Source organism: Papaver somniferum, unplaced genomic scaffold, assembly GCF_003573695.1.
Source record: "Papaver somniferum cultivar HN1 unplaced genomic scaffold, ASM357369v1 unplaced-scaffold_139, whole genome shotgun sequence".
Classification (NCBI taxonomy): Eukaryota; Viridiplantae; Streptophyta; class Magnoliopsida; order Ranunculales; family Papaveraceae; genus Papaver; species Papaver somniferum.
In genome coordinates, this window is record NW_020623156.1 from 2580600 (window position 1) to 2594422 (window position 13823).

Genomic DNA, 13823 nt, shown 5'->3' on the forward strand with positions numbered 1-13823 from the left:
AGCTTCATTTTCTATATTGATTTCTTGTTGGAAACAAAACCCTACCCAATTCCATCATCAGAACCTCATCTTCTTGTTAATGAATCAATTTTATTAGTAGCAGCATCATCTCAAACTAGAATCAAACCCTCTAATTCGTCACCAATTTGTTCATCTTCACTGTTTCTCGGTCAAGAACAACATAAGCTCAAGATATATCTTAATAACCCACCAAACTCCTAAGATCAATAGTCTTCTTCTCCCAACATCAAACCAAACTCTTATCTGTCCTCGGCTTCGAATCCCATCTCCAATTACTCCGGCAGCAACAGAAATCATTGATTTCCCGGCAACAACAACCACCACCATGATTACCTGCTTTCTCTCACTGAAATTCCCATTCGAATCAAAACCCATAATGGATTAAAATAAGCTACTTTCGAACCCTAGCTTCTTTATGGCAGCATCAATATTTTCACCATCAACACGATCTCATCTCACATAGCAACAGAGAACCAGAAAGGAGATAATAAGTAACTTTTAGATTTAATCTTCTCTGCACAGATCGACCCCCTCCATAGATTCATCTGAATCTTCTATATCTCGATCCAATTTCATCGATCTTTTTGGCATTTCGTCTCTCATCTCTCGATTGTTGTGGAGGCGTAAGAAGATGGGTTAAAAAGTAAATTAGGTCTTTAGAGGAGTGAAAGGGTATAACAGTAACTTGGATTAATAATAAGATTTTATTTAATTTTTTAATAATTATTAAAGGAAAGTCAAAATCTAACCGGGTCAAGTAAAGTCAACGTCAATTCCAAGTACCAAATGCAAAGCTGGACAAATGTTAGACCAAACTCTAAAACTGGACGAAACCTGAGTACCAAAAACAAAATAACCCTTTAGAAATATATCCTTGATTAGTGAAATAGCTAATCTATTTGTGGGACAAAATTTAAAATCAATTAGCTCACCTATTGTGGGACGGAGGGAGTAATTTTTTATCAGTTACCTATTCCCAGAAGACAATCCCTCCGTTCCGATTTACTTGACGTTGTAGAGTTTTCACGGAGATTAAGAAATATCATAGAGAATAAAATCTTTCCAATTCTACCCATATTAATTCTTCTTAAAATTTTAAATGACTAGTTTTTAGTTTCTAGATTTTAGAGAAAGTTATCAATTCCCTAATAATTTCCTTGGGATATACTACCAAACTAGAATAGATTTAAAATTAGAGTATTCATTACAATAAAAATTAATGATTGTATGATTCCAAAGTAAGGGCAAATCAGTGAGAATATGAGAAAAATACTAAAACTATCATTTATTTTGGAACATAAAAAAACCCTAAAACATCAAGTAAAATAGAAGGGAAGGAGTAATATACTTGGTAGCTATCGTCAGTTACCGATAGCCTTACTTCACTTAACTCCGGCACCTAATTGCATTTGTAATTGTATTCCTCACATCGATTAGCACCACAAATCCTGGTTACTTCTTTCTTTGATAACTAAAGCTGAAATTTTTTGTTTCGTAGTTTCCATTTATTCTTGTGTGGCAGTGCGACCACAATATTCTGGGTTCTGGGTGAAGTCTTGTTTCTGAAGTGTTTTGTCGCTTCACTATTTCTTTGGGGTTGTCCTTTTTTTTTTTTTCTGATGGTCGAGCATTGTGATTCTTTTTTATGCATTAGGAGAAGTAGTAATCATACATGGTCGAATCCGTTTATGCATTAAAATTAGGACATGTTCGCGACTATCTACGAATGAGAAGGAAAACAAATCCAAGCACTTGCACATTTTAATAGAAAAGAAGAAACATAACAATAAAAACTGGACCGGCAAAGCCAGAGACATGGAGAGGTAAAAAGACAAAACAAGTACAAGCGAGGACAACTTGCTTCCATCGACATAATAGAATGAACACTAACAAAGCCGAGTTTAGCTCAACATAATTAATCCAGTTCCCTGATACCTCAGGGTTTCAGTGTGCCTTTTTAGATTTGCAAGTAACCTTATTATAGTCTCTGTGAGAGAAAGAATGAGAAATAAAGTTCCGACGACCATATAAATACCCGCCCATGGATTGTCAAAATATGTGCTCCTCAACGTCGCTTTGCAGAAATTCCAACGGTCACAGTAATATATGTTCACTCTGTTATATATATCAGCATAATAGTCGTCTTTCAAATATATGTCACAGCAAAGCTTATTGAAGATGTTAGACACATCGTCATCGCTGCCCAAATTATGTGTAATGATTCCCTGATTACGAAGTAATGTGACGTCTGCAGCAGAACTTACCAGGTTATCCATGAATATGGCATATGAGGTCATGTAATATGGAGATCCATTTCGATCAAAGTACTGCTCCGAAGCAATGTGATTCCTAAAAAAAACGACCAGTATTGATACCGACTACAAGACGAGGGATTTTCATGACTCCGTTGTCAAACTTAACATCTAGGAAACTACCATCATTACAGCCTATCTCAAAACTGACTCCTGCTCGTGCTAACTCCGTCGCACTTGGAATTACGATCCTGATAATTTATGAGAACTGCTGGGTGTAGGGCAGATAAATATGATGATGTACTTTAAAACTTGGAGTAACGCATTTTTAAGTACTGTGATCATATCTGTGCACAATGAGAATGGTGAAGAATTGATTTGAATAACATGCATTTCATTATTGCTATGAGGATCAGGGTGCATGGATTTAGCTACTAGATCGAGAAGATGCTTATTACCTTCACCCAGACATGCTTGTTGCAAGTTGGTAACATTATTGAGTTTTCTCGGCAACTCGATATGGTCTTTGAAGGAGTTTAAAGCCATTTCCCGAAAGGTCATGCCCTTTGAATTCTTTTCTGAAATTCGGTTGAGCAAATGTTCGAGAACATATATAGGAATTTGGTTTTCGATGAGCAAGAGATCCCAAAGAAGCGTATTCTTTCCCCGTATATTACGAAATAAAAATTTGTCGTCTATCAACTTTGGCCCTGTCAATGCTTGGAAGATTCCAATGATGAACAAACCATCGACCACCATCATTTCTATAAATTCTTTGCTTTCGAGGTTGATGGTTTCCGAGTAGCACTGTCGAACTTTTTCTTCCATCCCCCAACAGATTCAACACAATCCCTAGAAACCTTTTGTATTTTTACATTGCTTTAAGGTGTTCTTTTTCCCTATGGAAGGGACCAATGGATACCATTAAGGGAGCATATGAACTTGGCTCCGTCGTTTTGTGAAGCTTTTCATGCACTCTACGCATACAAATTAGCTCCTGATAAGGACGCCAAAGATGCTCGCTACTTCTGTCAAACTTGGCTATCATTTCTTCAATAGGAATTGATAGTTGTTCATTCTTCGCCTGAGGCACTAGAGGATGCTTTAGAACTCGGTTATCACCAGTAGTTGCCATAGCTCGTAAGGTTTAATATAGATCTGGAAAAAAAATATATCACCCTTGATATGAGAGTTCAAAAAGGACAAGAGAACTGAATAGCAGCGATTTGATAGCTAGAATTCTTCTAGATCCTCTTGATTTATAGAGAAGGTACTATAATGTCTACCATTTCTAGAAGTACTAAAAAAACACCCACCAGGGTGAAACAACATGGAAAGCACAACTAGTATCATTCTACAAGAAAATACAGAAAAGAAGAAGTTGGATTAGTCTAATTATTAAACTTGACTTCCACCATACAAATCCAAAGTTTGTCGATTCAGCCGCACCAAAAGCCGACTTAACGATCAAGTGCTGAGGTTTTAATTTAGGAAAATGGGACATTTGTCCGAATATTTTTAAAATATGGTTCTAATGGACAAGTAAAAATTAGTATGAGTGAAATAGACATCAAAAAAATAGCAAGAATAAAACTGGATTCATTCTGTCTTAAATTCTACAAGAAAATACAAAAAAGAAGTTGGATTAGTCTAATTATTAAACTTGACTTCGAGCATACAAATCCAAAGTTTGTCAATTCAGCCGCACCAAAAGCCGACTTAACGATCAAGTGTTGAGGTTTTAATTACGGAAAATGGGTCATTTGTCCAAAATATTTTTAAAACATGGTTCTAATGGACAAGTAAAAATTAGTATGGGTGAAATGAACACCAAAAAAATAGCAAGAATGAAACTGAATTCATCCTGTCTTAAACTTAAAAAAGAGCGAGGATGAAACTGGATGCATCCTGATGTAAATTAAAAATAAGAAAAAATATTTGAAAATGGGTAAGATAAAACTGTTTACATCCTGGCTATTTTTACATTCTCGTCCATTTGAACAGTATCAAATTTTACATGTCTTTTTCACCCAAGAATTATCGTTATTGGGTTAATTGACCAATTTTCTGTTTTAATTATTATTTATTTATATAAGAAGCCTGTGCACACAGTTTCAAGATTATGAAAGGAAGGACGTGCTTGATTAACTTGACGTGCTAATATGTAATTTACCTTACACTCGAGGATTGCAGCTATTTGACTCTTTGTTTAGCACTTCCTTCTGTATCCTTCTAGTTGACAATACGGGGGCATGTTCACTTATTGGTAAGGCACTAAGCGATTGTTGTCCTCGACTCATTAGTCATTTCCGATTTCTTTATATATTTTTTTCCCAGTAGGAAAGATATAGACTAACCAGGGGGAATACAAAATGAGTTTGGGTGTTAAGACTCCTTCTCTTTTTTCCAACATACGTGCATTGAATTTGAGATCAATGGAACGGTTTCCTGATTTATATTTTTAGTTACTGTTTGCTAAAATAGAAAGATATACATAAATGGGGATTTTAATAAAGTGCCACACTTCCTATTTTATGTTTAAGAAAATGTCACCGTTTTTTTCAAAGTTTATTAAATCCACACTCTTGATATTTTCCGTCACGTTTTTTTGAGAAAACAGTGAACTGGCGTTAGTATCCGTTAGCACATACGTGGCATTAAATCAGCAGCTTAAAATGACATTGCAGCCCCTGAATCAGTTAACTGGAACGAGTTAACCAGTGATTGAGCAGAGAGTTAACTTGCGACTCGGTGCACGTGAAAAAAACGAGTTAACCTGAATCCTATTCCTATTTCTCCTTACTAATCTGCCATTGATCCACTCAAATCCAGGATCATTAAGCTGCCTAAAGAGAATTGTTGCTGTGTTTTTGGAGAAGAGAGCCATTGCTACAATGAACGTCCACTGCATAAACAAGAATGCTACAAAGAACAATGCAAATCATCAATGCATATGAGAATATGCAAAAATGAACTTGAAAAGACAATTAACATGTAATCTGAAAATTAGTTCTTAACTAATATCATTTACATTCATAAAGCAAGATTATCCCATCAAAATAAAACTGATTTCTGGTACATATACATGTCCAGACCAGAATCAATATCTAAAGCAACCAAAAAAACTAAACAACACCTGCATACTTGTCCACAACATATCTAAAACAAACAATAAAGCACATACGCACTTCTACTTCCTAGTCTTCTTAGCCTTGGTTTGCTTTCCCTTTGTGACAGAGAGATGTTGACTGACATATCCAATACCAGCAAAGTTCTCACCGAAATTTTGATTATCTTGTGTAGATCCTTGAGTGCTAGGTCCTGCAGATGACTCACCAACAAATGATGATGTACCTCTGGATCTGTTCACCTTGGCTTTACCCCTTGCAGCGCTACTTTCAGGTTGATCTCTCTGTGTGAAGGTGCAGTTTGCAGCATCATACTCAATGCTTGGCTTGAATCCAGTTTGGTTTTTACCAACATCACCACCAGCACAGGTTCTCTTGTTGTGACCAGCAGTAGATCCACATTTTTCACACTTCTTTTTCTTCACCACAGTTTCAGGTTCATCATAGCTTCTCTTCCTCTTCTTTGCTAGTCTTCCAATTTTTCTCTGATAAAGAGGAGGGTTTAAGTTGATGTTCATGGTTTCCTGCCAGAAGAAGAGAAAAGAAGAGAAAGTTAAAGTAATGAAACCCTAAAGGGTTTGAGAAAAATAAATAAATAATATCTTGAAAAGTAAATGCACCACATTCAATAAAGTTTATAAATCCACCTTGTCTTCCCATACCCATTCAGTTATGTCTTCTAATGGTGTGACAACATTTGCACATGTGGTCCTATAATATTCCACAGAATAGTAAGGAGCAAAATAACTGTTCAACCAATAAAACAAAGGTGTGTCAGTGTACAAGGAACAATAAATAATACAAACCACTTACAAAAACAAAAGTAAATGAATACTACAAAAAAGTTATTGAATAATACAAACCACTTACTCTTTCCAGTTTGGCCTGAGCAGTTTCAATACACATACAACATGTTGAATCAGTGCTTTCATCTCCAACTTTATATGTCTTAACAATATCTTCATAATCAATATCATCCTCTTCATCACTGTAATATATTGGTGGAGCATTTGGGTCTTCAATGTGGTAACATTCATCCAGAGTAGTGTTCTCTAGCACCACATTCTCCTCCTCGTCATCACTGCTGACCCCTGCATCATTGTTCTTCACTGCATCAGTCTGGTTCACTGCATCAACCCAGTAATCATGGTTAAAGTTTTCAATCACTTGAATTGGTACACTGCTAGAACCCACAACACTGGCTTGACTAAGGCAAGAATAACCCTGAGATTCCATTTCATTTAACAGATCCACAAACAATTTCCTAGATACTCCTCCATTTGAATTTTCAAACTTTGACTGAGCTTGCAACCTTGGTGATCTCTTTACAGCCTTTTCTGGTGATCTCCTTACAGACTTTTCCTTCGAAACTGGCTTTTTAGCAATCCTCTTATGGGACTTCTTTAGAGTCTCATCAATTATTATCACTGGTTGTTCCATTGCAGCCTCAATGAAGTCATTGTCATTCCCAAATTCAGAATTTAATATCTTCAAATGTAAACATATAAATCCTTTATCGTCAGGTACTACATGCTCCCAAAACTTAAACAAGTCCTCATTACTATCCATAATCTCAGAAAAACATGGTTCTATCATCCAATATAAACTAGGAATTTCATTTTTAGAAAGGCGCAACTTAACATGCAACATCTGCTCAAATTCCTTGAGGTCAATTTTTTCTCTATCCATGTAGGGAAGAACAAAGTCATATTACTGTCCATAACCAACACGCTGATGTCTCTATATGGATAATATGTTTCATCAATGCATCATAAATAAACAAATAAACTTCAGTAAACCCCCAAATTTCTAATCACTGAAATCCAAAAGCCTTGGTGTGGTTTCATTTCCGTGAAGGATAGGATAGTAAATTAACACACTACACGTGTGGTAATCTCGTGAAGCTAATCTTGAGTCGTCGATATATAGACAGGTGTAAGAATCTTGACCTGGTCAGCGAACTTTTGACCAATTAGGTGGGTCCAGACGGAAACACTAACAGTTGTGGCATTTAATAAATTTTGAAAAAAACGGTGGCAGTTTCTTAAACATGAAATTGGAAGTGTGGCAGTTTGTTAAAATTCCCTATATAAATCAACCAAAATACTTCATCCAGTTAACAACGCTTGTATAAGAAGTCATTTCTTCTTAACAAATGCATCCAAAGTTTATTGTTTTTCCCTTCCACCTAACCTTAAATTTTTTTAGTGCATGCACAATTTCTAGAATATTTTGTTCCGGCTATAGCAACTCTTACTGCTCGAAAGGCCTCTTCTGATGACAAATTTGGTATGATTGTATTATCTAGTTTAATATCATTCATCGTTTATTACTGACTCGATAATTACTTCTTCCTTAGGCGACTTATAATTGCATCATTCTAATATAGTTTAAAGATGTTCAGACATCCCTCACTGTTCTATAATATTAGTTAGAAATGAGCCCATAATACATATCAGCCTCGTCACCCGATCAGTTCATTCTTGAATATTTTCGTCTATTTGACCAACATTTTGTTCCTGGCTTGATTGGGGTATACCCAGATTAATTGGGGTATACCTAATAAGACAAAATCTGGTCATTATGAAGTAAAACCAAGCCACCCCTTAACTTCATATTTTCTAAATGGCTAATATGCCCTTGTTTAATTAACACTACAAATTATGATTAGGTTAATTAATTGAGTTTACATTCATTGAATAGATTAAAACTTAAGAATTGAAGTTATGAAATTTTGTTTTTGATTGAACTTTTGTGGGATGATTTTTGATGAGAATTTTTTTCTTTTTGAGAATATCTCTTGCAACGAAAGTGAAGTACACAACCGAAACACTTCTAAAAAGTGATTGCAAATCTGTTGTATGAAATCATACTTAAAATCAAAGAAAAAAATCCACACTTTCAGTTCTGAAAGTTTGAAAGGTCGGCAAGGTCGACTAATGAAGATCATGCCGACCATACTAGGCTGACAAGGTCGACGAATGAAGAAAGTGCCGACCTAGTATGGCCGGCAAGGTATACGAATGAAGAAGATGTCGGCTGTAATATTTTTTGACACACATGAGACTGTTATAAATGCGTAGGTAGTCGGCATGGTATTGATTTATTACCTTGCCAGCTTTTTTTAGTCGGCATTTATTAACTTTCTTACCTTGCCGGCTAGAATTTGGACGGCACAATAGTAATCTTATAACCTTTCCGACTTTGGTTATCCCCCAAAAAAAAACTGAATTTTAATAGATGTAATTCACTTTATTCATGCAATTTTGGATAGGGAAAATTAGGCTAAGGCCCAACCCATGGGTAACCCATAATATGAGGCCCTTAATTAAAAGAAATTTAAATCTAGGACCCGAGTTATTAAAAAACATACATGCCCTTTTATATATTGTCAAGCCCCAAATTAAATAAAATTTAAATTTAAGCACAAAATTATTAAATCTAGGCCCAAAATTATTAAAGTATGGTGTGAATGTGTAAACATAAGTTACACATGCATATGGCATGTGTATCCAGAAGTTACACATCCTTATGACATGTGTAATGCAAAGTTACACATCAAAAAAATAGACATCAAAAGGAACGCATATAAAAAATACACGTATTACTTTAATATTCATTTACAATAATTTCTTAGGATGTGTAACTAGAAGTTACACACGCTTCTGTCTAGTGTAATTGAGAGTTACATATGCATCTATCTAGTGTAATTGAGAGTTACACATGCATCTGATTTGTGTATTCAGCGTCAACTCCAATTCCAGCGAGACCATTACCCCATTTAAGCAATTAGCTTTTATGAAGTTATCTGAAACCTGCAATATAACAACAAGCAAATGTGCATATTTCAGGGAAAAAATATAGTCAAATACCACACAAAAGGAGGCAAAAGTTCGTAAACAGGTAAAATCTATGTAACCAGAAGTTACACGTACAATCTATGTAACCAGAAGGAGGCAAAAGTTCGTAAACAGGTAAAATCTATGCATGAGATCCCATTTCGTAAGATCTTGCACAAACAAAACCGTAGACTTTTTATCATATCCATCTGAGCATCAAACTAACATGGTTCAAAGACCTCAGTGGTTATAATTCAAAGTTCTTATGTTTGGATAAATCTAAACTAATGTGCGGATGCACGCATGTTTTTATAATACAAAGAAATGTCTAAGACTCAAATGTCTTCCACCTAACTCGTAAGCAATCACCTAACTATGCATATAGAACAATCACTGTGAAACTCATCAAACAAATACGACGATGAAGACAAATTGTAAGAGAAATCAATACCTGAAAGAGCTTACTTCACATCTGAATTTTCCATCACCACTGTCTTAACTGCAGCTGCACCAGTACCTGTAATGTTAACTCCTAACATACACTAGTGGAGAAAAGCCGTTTTAAGACATTTACATAGTGTCATATAAGCGAGTTATAAGACACTTTCTGGTTGCCGCAGAAAGTGCCAAATTCAGAGTCTTATTCTGGAACGACGCTTTCAGGTTGACGATGAATAAATGCGAATTACGATACTTTCAACCTGTCACTAGGTACAATATACTGATTACGTTGTAGATTTAATTTTATATTAATAAAAAAAAGTATCCTGTATAACTGACTGAATGCAGTCAGATTCTGATGGGCTGAAATAATTCTGACTCAAACTCAAATTACACTAAATTGAAACTCAAATTGGACTGAAATTCAAATAAACATTCAAATCAAAATTACCTGATTCATCAATACAGAATTACCATTCCAATAATTGTATTCATAAATTTAGTTCAGAATCATACATAAAAGGATTCAATTCCAGAATTCACACAAATACAAGTTCTAATTAAAAGTTCAAGGTTTCCTAAATATAAGTGCTACAAATCCTAGCAAATACTCCTAGATAATAAGTTTGAAGTTTCTTAAAGACAAGTGCACCTTCATGCACTGAGCCACACATTTCGAAATGGTACCTGCAACAAAAATTCAAAAAGAAATTAGTGAAGCACCAATATCATTTCAGCCAAATGATAACTTGGAATGCAATAGAACACTTTAGGGTGACAACTCATTTGATGATTCCATATATGTTATGCAAAATTTGATAAGTACTAATATACTAGATAACAAGTAAGAGATGATTATAAAAATATTACGCCTGTTTTAAAGATATATTTAAAGTTCATATGATGTATCGTCATAATGTTAGTAGCACTTTCAGGGGAAGTTGCGGTGCTGGTACATAAATATAAACTTTTAAACAGTTGCTAGAGAAACTACATATTGAAATGTATTATCAATAACGAAACAAATGTTGGGAAAGCAGACAACCTATCCAAAATACATTGAATACGGAGCAAAAAGACCTCAAGATGCAAATAAGAAACGATATACATAAAATGAAATCTTAAATATTTCTTTTTAACAAACCTGTAAATATATAAACATATTCCAAAAAGAACAAAGTGTGAGTTCCTTTTCTCTAGCAACTTTGCGTCTGCTGCTACTGCATCCCATACCTAAAATATATGAAACACCCAACTTTTTATCAAACAAAACAATACAACTGAATCCACCATCAAAAAGAAGAATCATGATACCAAATAGTATACTGTATATGATACCTAACTAGGAGAGATACTAACCTCTAAGTGTGCTTACACAATTCAGGAACTAAGAATAACGTTCATCATTTGTATGCAGCTTAGCCGGATGACATCGCAGAATGTAAGCAGCAGACCCGTATAAATCCCAAACTCAGACCTTGCACAAAACCATAGTACATAAGCACAACAACAACCTACTCAAGCACAACATAATCTTTAAAAATCTCCCGGACCCACCATAGTACATAAGCACAACAATGAGAAAATGCCAGATTCACATAAATGAAAAGAAATCAACTTATATCCTCTCTGGATGCATCTCTTAGCCTCTCTAATATCACACTTGGAGGGTTATTGAGTTGCATACAGATAGGAGAACTATAACCTGCCTTTGGATTGGTGTTGGCTCTTAAAACCAAAGTTCACCTCTTTCTGCAATGAAACAATAATGTCTGTGTAGGCACTATCTAGCGATGTCAAATGCAAGGTCAATAATGTGTAAAAGAGATCAATATGCAATTCTTATAAAGCAACAGTTAGAACATAAACAAATATTTAAACAATAAATTTGTATTTAATGCTAATAGATAACACCCGGTTCACAAACAAAATTGAGTACAGTACTCTAAACAATACTCAAAGGATGACATGTAGCTGTTGCAAGCTTAGCAATCCAAGTACCCAGTTCTAAGTTAGTTTAGACAATTCAACAATAATAGATAAATGCAGAAAACGTGGGAAGTGCACATTAAATTAAAACAAAGTTATTTGGCGTCTATTTTTACTATTACAACTTAACAGTGACTTAGAAACATACATGTAGAAATTTCGAAAGATAATGACACGTAAATTTGAAACCCCAGTTCAGTATGTATTTAAAAACCCAACAGGGGTTACAAAAAGATATGCCAGAAATGAAGCGATAAATACAAAACTTAAGCCAAAAAGAATAGAGCATGTCCGCATTCTGAAATTCATAAATCTTGGCAATAGCAACACAAGCTTTTCCAATGAACCAACTATAAAGAATAGAACAGATTCAAGATCAGCAGGTAACTCTGAAGGCACTTTTAATCATAGTAGGAAAGAATCCATTCACAAGAATGTAAGACACAAGGAGTTTCCAATGTTATAAAGAAGCACACAGCTAAATATTTGGACGCTAACAACTGTTCGGATTAGAGCATAAGATAAAACATTAACTCAAATCAACTTAGGGCACAAATGATTGGTATGGAAAACTTGTAACTGTTGAAATATACCTTCACGGTCTCTGCTGTAATTTTACATGTGCTTCTTCCTGCAACTCTGTTTTAGGTTTATCTTCTCACTATCTGAAAAATCCCACAAATCTCAGATCTTAATAACTTGTTACTAAGACATACCAAAATTAAACCCAAACAAATATGAACCATATAAAATCCCTACAACCAGATGTAAAGAAAATCACTAAAACAGGATGATGAAATTAGCCAAACCCATATCATAAAACTAAAATTCACCAAACCCATGATTAAATTGAGTACTGAAAGAATTTGAAGGATGGGAGCATTATACCTAAAAACACCATTACTTCTCAGTGAACAAATTAAGCGAATCCCTCATTTGATTTATCAGCTTCGGATTCAAAGAAATGAGATTGTGCTTCATAACCATCGGAACCACTCCTTGAAGAACTACCAGAATCTGAATGTGCAATTAACACCAAGTACATCACAACTTCAACGATAAACAATTGCAGAACAAGAGTGATACAGGTGAAACAAATTTATAGAACCCATACCTCTATCCAAAGATGAATCACAACTGCTGGAACTACCAGAACCATCACCAGTTTTGTCATTAGCAGAACCCGTATCTTTCTCAATCTCCATTGGAGGGTAATTACCAGTAGGAATATCCTCACCAATGTCAACATCCTATTCATACCAATGTTTTCAGCTTGCCTGTTCTTAATAGCTGCAACTTTAGGCATCTCAACAGCAATAGAAAACTGTATCATTCAAAACACAACCATTTATTCGTAAAAATTCATTGCAACAAGAAAAAACACTAATCAAAACTAAGGTCTTTTGTTGTTTTACCTTGAAGCAATTTCAACCCCGTGAAGCTTATCTATTAATGTCGACTTCATTCCCTTCTGCAACTTTAAAGGTACAAATCCAACTGAACTCCATTCCCTTCTAAAACACAAATCCAGCTGAAAAATCAGTATTCATTCACAAATTGATCTCAAATTTCTAGGGTAAACACTTGATTCTTCTTACGGTCTAAAAATCCAATCTCTAGGGTTTGGGAAATCAGGTTATTCAAAGATGCATTTGATTTCTGTAAAATTGGGTTTGCAGATATAACATTAGGTGATCGGATTCTCGCAGGTTTATGTTTTATTTCTGGCAAATTTAGGGGGTTTTCCTGGTTCGTCTTTTGAAGGAGAAAGAGATGAGGGCGAAGGAGAAAGAGAGGCGGAGAAGGAGAGAAAGAAAAAGAAGTGAGTGAGAAGGATAATGTTTTTCTCTCTCTACTTTGGGGTAAAGATACCTAGGGTTTGAGGCGAGATATTTTTGAGATTAAATCCTAACCGTAGAAGGGGAATATCCTACCAAGGAAAGGATGCTACTAAACTGTGGTTGTCTAAGTCAACAAAACTGTTAACACAACCACCCTTTCACTTTAGTCAACGACAATCAAACTTATCGTTTTCGAAGTCAACAAAAGTCTTAATACAACGATAATTTGACTTTGGTCAAGGACACTTTTCGAATGTGGTTATTTTGCAATTCTACGGTCTGTGTCGTTTCATAATGTCTCAGATAGCCCAT

General features: G+C 35.1%; 1 long non-coding RNA gene across 1 annotated transcript; it reads right to left on the reverse strand.

The window, feature by feature from the left end:
- Window positions 1–10116: 10116 nt before the first annotated feature.
- Window positions 10117–13491, reverse strand: LOC113335331. The gene is made up of 7 exons (XR_003353280.1): window positions 13086–13491; window positions 12785–12994; window positions 12559–12687; window positions 12264–12335; window positions 11041–11158; window positions 10826–10914; window positions 10117–10368 (listed from the first exon to the last, which is right to left on the reverse strand). It is a non-coding gene; the product is annotated as an uncharacterized LOC113335331 (long non-coding RNA).
- Window positions 13492–13823: the final 332 nt, after the last annotated feature.